Raw genomic sequence first — 9436 nt, 5'->3', positions numbered from 1 at the left:
TGGAACCACGTCGCCTTTATCGACCAATAGCACAATAGTTCATTTCATTAGTTGTGGCCAATAGAGACAGTCCAAAACAAAGCCGCAGCCAATGGGTGATCACTACGTGGGGACCAGGAACTACAGAGGCTGGGTGAGGAACTCAGGAAGAGGACACAGGACTTCGACCCTTCTCTGCCATTGAGTGAGATCTTAGCTGGTCTTTTACCTCAATGCCATTTTCCCACACTATCACCAAATAGATTGATGTCTTTAATATCTAGAAACCTGTCCATATCTGTGTTGAACATACTCAATGACTGAGCCTCCACTGACGGCCAGGGCAGAGAATTCCAAAGATTCACTACCCTCTGAGTGAAGAAATTCCTCCTCATCTCAGTCCCAAATGGCCTACCCCTTATCCTGAGATCATATGCCCTGCTTTTAGGACCCCACAAGCTGGGGAAAACATCCTTCCTGCATCTACACTGTCAAGTCCCATTAGAATTTTGTATACTTCAATGAGATCACCTCTCATTCTTTGAAACTCTAGAGAATACTGGCCCAGTGTCATTAATCGCTCCTCATAGGACAATCCCGCCATCCTAGTCCATGGTAGTCCATAATCCACCATGATTAGTGTGCTGAACCTCTGTTGCCCTGGCCGGTATATCCTTCCTTTGTAAGGAGACCAAACTTACATGCAATACTCCAGGTGCGGTCTCACCAAGTTTCTATGGAATTGCAGCAAGACATCTTCACTCATGTATTCAAATTCCCTTAACAATAAAGGCCAACATACTATTTGCCTTCCTAATTACTTGCATGTCAGATTTACGAACAAGGAGACCCAGGTGCCTTTGGATATCAACATTTCCCAATCTCTCTCCATTTAAGAAATATTCTGCATTTCTGTTTTTCTTATTGAAGGGGATAACTTCACATTTTTCCACATTATAATTCCGACTGCCATGTTCTTGCCCACTCACCTAGTCTGTCTAAATCCCCTTGAAGCCTCTTTGCATCCTTCCCAGAACTCACATTCCCACTAAGTTTTGTGTCATCAGCAAACTTGGAAATATTACTCTAAGATAAAAGCAAAATACTGCGGATGCTGGAAATCTGAAATAAATCCAAAAATGCTGGAAAAACTCAGCAGGTCTGGCAGCATCTGTGGAGGGAGAGTTAATGTTTCAAGTCTAAATGACTCTTCAGTGCTATAGAGAAGTAGGAATGTGATGGATTTTATACTGTTTGGTGGGGGTGTGGTGCAGGTGGTGCAAAATAGAATGTCAGGGATAGGCAGGAGCTCAGGAGAGATTGAAAAAAATGTCATGGACATGAGGATAAAGGGAGTGTTAATGGTAGTGGTAAATACTAAAGAAGGTGCTGATAGTAGCATAAAGGTAAGAAGGCAGAATATGTTAATGGAAGAAAAAGGGTGAATCTCTGAAGGCAAAACATAGAAACCAGTGACAGATGACACTGTGGCGAAGAGGGATTGGAGGGAAGGGCGTTGAGAAAAAAGGATGCAAAAATGAGAGCTGGAGAGTTAAAAGAGCGGAAGACTGAGAGTGGAGTAGAAGTTTAAAAGAACGCGAGAAGGGGTGAGACTGAGTGCAGAGTCGGAGAGTTAAAAGAGCGCAAGAAGGAGAAACACCGAGAGCACAGTCAGGGAAGTAAAACAGAGCGGGAAGGAGCGAGAGTGAGTGGAGTCAGAGAGTTAAAAGAGTGCGAGAAGGGGTGAGATTGAGAACTGAGTCGGAGAGTTAAAAGAGCGCGAGAAGGAGCGAGACTGACAGCGCAGTCTGAGATTTATAAGCGCACGAGAAGGGGTGAGACAAAGAGCAGAGTCAGAGACTTAAAAGAGGGCGAGTGGAACAAAACTGAGAGCAGAGTACGAAAGTTAAAAGAGCGTCAGAAGGGGCGAGACTCAGAGCGGAGTCAGAGAGTTAAAAGACGTGATACGGGGCGAGACTGAGTGTGGATCTGGGAGTTAAAAGAGAGCAAGAAGGACCAAGACTGAGAGCGGATTTGGAGAATTAAAGGAGTGTGAGAAGGGATGAGAATGAAATTGGAGTCGGAGAGTAAAAGGAGCGCAAGAAGTAGGTAGATTGAGAGCGGTTTCGGAGAGTTCATAGAGCATGAGTAGGCGCGAGACTTAGAGCAGAGTCGGAGAGTTAATAGAGCATGATAAGTAGCAAGACTGAGATCGGAGTCAGTGAGTTAAAAAACATGAGAAGGAACGAGACTGTGAGCGGAGTCAGAGAGTTAAAAGAGCACGCGAAGGGGCGAGACTGTGAGCGGACTCAGAGTTAAGAGACGCGAGAAGGTGCTAGAATGAGAACCGATCCGGGAGTTAAAAGATGGCAACAAGGAACGAGACTGAGAGCGGATTTGGAGAATTAAAGGAGTGTGAGAAGGGGTGAGACTGAAATTAGAGTTGGAGAGTAAAAGAAGCGCAAGAAGGATGTAGACTGAGAGCTGTTTCGGAGAGTTAAAAGAGCACGAGAAGGAACGAGACTGAGAGTGGATTATCAGAGTTAAAAAGCGTAGGAAGGAGCGAGACTGAGAGCGGAGTCAGAAAATTAAAAGAGCGCAAGAAGAAACAAATCTGAGAGTGGAGTCGGAGAGTTAAAAGAGAGTGGGAAAATGCGAGACTGAGAGCGGATTCGGAGAGTTAAAAGCGCACGAGAAGGAACGAGACTGAGAGCGGACTCGGAGACTTAAATAAGCATGAGAAAGAGTGAGACTGAGATTAGAGTCGGAGAGTTAAATGAGCGAGAGACGGTGCGAGACTGAGAACCGAGTCAGAGAGCTAAAAGAGCGCGACAACAGGTGAGACTGAGAGTGGATTCGGAGAGCTAAAGGAGCCCGAGAAGCACCAGGACTGAAATTGGAGTTGGAGAGTGAAAGAAGCGCAAGAAGGAGGGAGACTGGTGGGGTTTCGGAGAGATAAAATGGCGAGAGAAGGAGTGAGACTGAGAGCAGAGTTGGAGAGTTAAACGAGAGCGAGAAGGAGAGAGACTTAGAGCAGATACGGAGAGCTTAAAAAGTGCAAGAAGGATCAAGACGGAGAGCGGTGTTAGAGATTCAAAAGAATGTAAAAAGGAGCAAGACTGACAGCGCAGTCTGAGATTTATAAGTGCACAAGAAGGGGTGAGACAAAGAGTGGAGTGAGAGAGTTAAAAGAGCACGAGAAGGGGCGAGACTTAGAGCAGATTCGGAGAGCTAAAAAGTGCGAGAAGGATTGAGACTGAGAGCGGTGTGCCAGATACAAAAGGACCGAGACTGACAGCGCAGTCTGAGATTTCTAGGAGCACGAGAAGTGTTGAGACAAGGGCGGAGTCAGAGAGATAAAAGAGAGCGAGAAGGGGCGAGACTGAGAGCGGTTTCTGAGAATTAAAATTGCGTGAGAAGGGGCAAGACTGAGAGTGGATTAGGAGAGTTAAAAGGGCGCGAGAAGTAGCGAGACTGAGAGCAGAGTCGGAGAATTAAAAGAGTGCGAGAAGTTGCGAGACTGAGAGAGCGGAGTCGGAGAGTTAAAAGAGTGCAAGAAGGAGCGAAACTCTGAGCGGAGTAGGAGAGTTAAAAAAGACTGAGGCAGAGCAAGATTGAGAGCAGAGTCAGACAGTTAAAAGAGTGCGCGAAGGAGTGAAACTCAGAGTGGAGTCAGAGACTTAAAAGAGGGCAAGAAGGAGCAAAAATGAGAGCTGAGTAGGAGAGTTAAAAGAGCGTGAGGAGGGGCGAGACTCAGAGCAGAGTCAGAGACTTAAAAGGGGGCAAGAAGGAGCAAAAATGAGTGCGGAGTCAGAGAGTTAAAAGAGCAAGAGAAGTAGCGAGACTGAGTGCAGAATCGGAGAGTTAATGAGCGCGAGAAGGGGCGAGACTGAGTGCGGACTCAGAGAGGTAAAGGAGTGCGAGCAGGACTGAGACTGAGAGTGGATTCGGAGAGCCACAGGAGCACGAGAAGTACCAAGACTGAAATTGGAGTTGGAGAGTAAAAGAAGAATGAGAAGGAGGTAGACTGAGAGTGGTTTTGGAGAGATAAAATGGCAAGAGAAGGAGTGAGACTGAGAGCAGAGTTGGAGAGTTAAATGAGAGCGAAAAGGAGAGAGACTTAGAGCAGAGTCAGAGAGTTAATAGAGCGCCAGAAGGGGCAAGATTGAGATGGTAGTCAGAGAGTTAAATGAGCGCGATAAGTAGCGAGACTGAGAGCAGAGTCGGAGAGTTAAAAGTGCTCGAGAAGGGGCGAGACTTAGAGCGGATTGGGAGAGCTCAAGAGTGTGAGAAGTATCGAGACTGAGAGCGGTGTCGGAGATTGAAAAGAACATGAAAAGGAGCAAGACTGACAGCGCAGTCTGAGATTTATAAGCGCACAAGAAGGTTTGAGACAAGGAGCGGAGTCAGAGAGTTAAAAGAGCACAGGAAGGGGGGAGACTGAGAGCGGTTTCTGAGAGTTAAAATAGAGTGAGAAGGGGCAAGACTGAGATTGGATTAGGAGAGTTAAAAGAGCGCGAGAAGTAGTGAGACTGAGAGCGGAGTCGGAGAGCGACAGGAACGCAAGAAGGACTGAGACTGAAATTGGAGTTGGAGAGTAAAAGAAGCACGAGAAGGAGGGAGACTGACACAGAGATGGAGAGTTAAAAGAGCACGAGAAGAGGTGAGACTGAGAGCAGAGGCAGAAAGTTAAGAGAATGCAAGAAGGAGCGAGACTGAGAACAGAGATGGAGAGTTAAAAGTGCTGGAGAAGGGGCGAGACTTAGAGCGGATTCATAGAGCTAAAAAGTGTGAGAAGGATTGAGACTGAGAGCAGTGTCGGAGATTCAAAAGAACGTGACAAGGAGCGAGATTGACAGCACAGTCTGAGATTTATAAGCGCACCAGAAGGGGTGAGACAAAGAGCAGAGTCAGAGAATTAAAAGAGCACGAGAAGGTGAGAGACTGAGAGCGGTTTCTGAGAGTTAGAAGTGCTCGAGAAGGGGCGAGACTGAGAGTGGATTAGGAGAGTTAAAAGGGCGTGAAAAGGGCTAAGACTGAGAGTGGAGTAGGAGTGTTAAAAAAGCGTGAGAAGCAGAGAGACTGAGAGCGGAGTCAGTGAGTTAAAAGAGCGCGAGAAGGGGCGAGACTGAGAGTGGATTCGGAGAGCTAAAATGTGTGAGAAGGATCGAGACTAAGAGCGGTGTTGGAGATGCAAAAGAACGTGGAAAGGAGCAAGTCTGACAGCGCAGTCTGAGATTTATATGTGCACAAGAAGGGCTGAGACAAAGAGCGGAGTCAGAGAGTAAAAAGAGCATGAGAAGGGGCGAGACACAGCGGAGTCAGAGAGTGAAATGATGGGAGAAGGTGTGAGACTGAGAACTGATCCAGGAGTTAAAAGAGAGCAAGGAGTAACTACTGAGAGTGTATTTGGAGAGTTAGGGGAGTGTGAGAAGGGGTGAGAATGAAATTGGAGTCGGAGAGTAAAAGGAGCTTGAGAAGGAAGGAGACTGAGAGCGGTTTTGGAGAGATAAAATGGTGAGAGAAGGACCGAGACCGAGAGTGGATTAGGAGAGTTAAAAGAGCACGAGAAGGAATGTGACTGAGAGCGGAGTCGGAGAGATAAAAGAGCGTGAGAAGAGGCGAGACTGAGTGCGGATTCAGAGAGCTTAAGGATTGTCAGAAGGACTGGGACTGAGAGTGGATTTGGAGAGCTACAGGAGCAGGAGAAGGACCAAGACTGAAATTGGAGTTGGAGAGTATAAGAAGCGCAAGAAGGAGGGAGACTGAGAGTGGTTTCGGAGAGACAAAATGGCGAGAGAAGGAGTGAGACTGAGTGCAGAGTTGGACAGTTAAACGAGAGCGAAAAGGAGAGAGACTTAGAGTGCAGTCAGAGAGTTAAAAGAGCGCGATAAGTAGCGAGACTGAGAGCAGAGTCAGTGTGTTACAAAGCACGAGAAGCAGTGAGACTGAGAGCGGAGTCAGATAGTTAAAAGAGCACAAGAAGGGGCGAGACTGAGAGCGGATTTGGAGAGCTAAAAAGTGCGAGAAGGATTGAGACTGAGAGCAGTGTTGGAGATTCAAAAGAACATAAAAAGGAGCAAGACAGACAGTGCATTCTGAGATTTATCAGCACACGAGAAGGGGTGAGACACAGAGCGGAGTGAGAGTTAAAAGAGCGCAAGAAAGCGCAAAACTCAGAGCAGAGTCAGGGAGTTAAAAGATGCGAGAAGGTGCGAGACTGAGAACTGATCCGGGAGTTAACAGAGAGCAAGAAGGAACGAGACTGAGAGCGGATTTGGAGAGTTAGAGGAGTGTGAGAAAGGGTGAGAATAAAATTGGAGTCGGAGAGTAAAAGGAATGCGAGAAGGAGGTATACTGAGAGTGGTTTCAGAGAGCTATAAGAGCACGAGAAGGTACGAGACTGAGAGCAGAGTCGGAGACTTGAAAGAGCACGAGAAGGGGGGAGACTGAGAGTGGTTTCTGGGAGTTAAAATTGCTCGAGAAGGAGCAAGACTGAGAGTGGATTAGGGGAGTTAAAAGAGTGCGAGAAGGAGCATATCTGAGAGTGGAGTCAGAGAGTTCAAAGAGACTGAGGCGGAGCAAGACTGAGAGCAGACTCAGACAGTTAAAAAAGCGCGAGAATGAGCAAGACTCAGAGCGGAGTCAGAGACTTAAAAGAGGGCGAGAAGGAGCAAAACTGAGAGCAGAATAGGAGAGGTAAAAGAGCACCAGAAGGAGCAAGAATGAATGGAGTCAGAGAGTTAAAAGAATGCAAGAAGGGGCGAGATGGAGTGTGGAGTCGGAGAGTTAAAAGAGCGCAAGGAGGGCGAGACTCAGAGCGAAGTTGGAGAGTTAAAAGACACGAGACGGGGCGAGATTGAGACCGGAATTGGAGAGTTAAAGGATCGTGAGAAGGAGTGAGAATAAAATTGGAGTTAGAGTGTAAAAGGAGCGTGAGAAGTAGGTAGACTGAGAGCGGTTTCGGAGAGTTAAAAGCGCACGAGAAGGAACGAGACTGAGAGCGGACTCGGAGGCTTAAAAAAGCATGAGAAAGAGTGAGACTGAGAGTAGAGTCGGAGAGTTAAAAGAGCGAGAGACGGAGCGAGACGAACCGAGTTGGAGAGCTAAAAGAGCACGACAACAGGTGAGATTGAGAGCGGATTCGTAGAGCTAAAGGAGCGCGAGAAGGACCGAGACTGAAATTAGAGTCAGAGAATAAAAGGAGCATGAGAAGGAAGGAGACTGAGAATGGTTTTGGAGAGATAAAATGGTGAGAGAAGGAGCGAGATCGATATTGGATTGGGAGAGTTAAAGGAACGTGAGAATGGGTGAGACTGAAATTGGAGTTGGAGAGTAAAAGGAGCATGAGAAAGAGGTAGACTGAGAGCCGTTTTGGAGACTTAAAAGAGAACGAGAAGGAGAGCAGAACACAAAAAGGAGCGAGACTGAGAAGGAGAGACTGAGAGCAGAGTCAGAGAGTTAAAAAAGTGTGAGAAGGGGTGAAACTGAGCGTAGATTCGGAGAGCTAAAGGAGCACGAGAAGGACCAAGACCGAGAGTGGATTCGGAGAGCTACAGGAGCACGAGAAGGACCCAGACTGGAAATGGAGTTGGAGAGTAAAAGAAGCGCGAGAAGGAGGGAGACTGGTGGCGTTTCGGAGAGATAAAATGGCGAGAGAAGGAGTGAGACTGAGAGCAGAGTTGGAGAGTTAAACGAGAGCGAGAAGGAGAGAGACTTAGAGCAGATACGGAGAGCTTAAAAAGTGCAAGAAGGATCAAGACTGAGAGCGGTGTTAGAGATTCAAAAGAATGTAAAAAGGAGCAAGACTGACAGCGCAGTCTGAGATTTATAAGTGCACGAGAAGTGGCGAGACTGAGAGCGGCGTCAGAGACTTAAAAGAGCGCAAGAAGGGGCGAGACTCAGAGCGGAGTTGGAGAGTTAAAAGACGTGAGAAGGGGCGAGACTGAGAGCGGATTCAGAGAGTTAAAGGTGTGTGAGAAGGGCTGAGACTGAAATTGGAGTCAGAGAGTAAAAGGAGCGCGAGAAGGAGGTAGACTGAGAGCTGTTTTGGAGAGTTAAAAGAGCACGAGAAGGAACGAGACTGAGAGTGGAGTCGGGGAACTAAAAGAGAACGAGAAGGACCAAGGCTGAGAGTGGATTTGTAAAGCTACAGGAGCACAAGAAGGACCGAGACTGAAATTGGAGTTGGAGAGTAAAAGAAGCACGAGAAGGTGGTAGACTGAGAGTCGTTTTGGAGAGTTAAAAGAGCATGAGAAGGAACGAGACTGAGATCGGAATCGGAGACTTAAAAGAACACAAAAAGGAGCGAGACTGAGAACAGAGTCGGAGAGTTAAAAGTGCTCAAGAAGGGGCGAGACTTAGAGTCGATTCGGAGAGCTAAAATGTGCGAGAAGGATTGAGACTGAGGGCGGTGTCCTAGATTCAAAAGGAGCGAGACTGACAGCGCAGTTTGAGATTTATAAGCGCACCAGAAGGGGTGAGACAAAGAGCGGAGTCAGAGAGTTAAAAGAACACGAGAAGGTGAGAGACTGAGACCGGTTTCTGAGAGTTAGAAGTGCGCGAGAAGGAGCGAGACTGAGAGTGGATTAGGAGAGTTAAAAGGCCGTGAGAAGGGCTGAGACTGAGAGCAGAGTAGGAGCATTAAAAAAGCGTGAGAAGCAGAGAGACTGAGAGCGGAGTCAGTGAGTTAAAAAGCACGAGAAGGGGCGAGACTGAAAGCGGAATCAGAGAGTTAAAAGAGCACGAGAAGGGGCGAGACTAAGAGTGGATTCGGAGAGCTAAAATGTGTGAGAAGGATCGAGACTGAGAGCCGTGTTGGAGATGCAAAAGCACATGGAAAGGAGCAAGTCTGAAAGCGCAGTCTGAGATTTATATGTGCACGAGAATGGCTGAGACAAAGAGCAGAGTCAGAGAGTAAAAAGAGCACGAGATGGGGCGAGACTCAGCGGAGTCGGAGAGTTAAAATACGGGAGAAGGTGCGAGACAGAGCCGATTCGGGAGTTAAAAGAGAGCAAGAAGTAACGAGACTGAGAGCGTATTTGGAGAGTTAAAGGAGTGTGAGAAGGGGTGAGAATGAAATTGGAGTCGGAGAGTAAAAGGAACGCGAGAAGGAGGTAGAATGAGAGTCGCTTCAGAGAGTTATAAGAGCACGAGAAGGTACGAGACTGAGAGTGGAGTCGGAGACATAAAAGAGCACGAGAAGGAGCGAGACTGAGAACAGAGTCGGACAGTTAAAAGTGCTTGAGAAGGGGCGAGACTTAGAGCGGATTCAGAGAGCTGAAATGTGCGAGAAGGATCGAGATTGAGAGCAGTGTCGGAGATTCAAAAGAATGTGAAAAGGAGCGAGACTAACAGCGCAGTCTGAGATTTATATGCGCACGAGAATGGGTGAGACAAAGAGTGGAGTCAGAGAGTTAAAAGAGCACAAGAAGGTGCGAGACTGAGAGCGCTTTCT

This window comes from Carcharodon carcharias, chromosome 13 (assembly GCF_017639515.1).
Source record: "Carcharodon carcharias isolate sCarCar2 chromosome 13, sCarCar2.pri, whole genome shotgun sequence".
In the NCBI taxonomy this organism is placed as follows: domain Eukaryota; kingdom Metazoa; phylum Chordata; class Chondrichthyes; order Lamniformes; family Lamnidae; genus Carcharodon; species Carcharodon carcharias.
Note: the sequence above shows the minus strand (reverse complement) of the source record.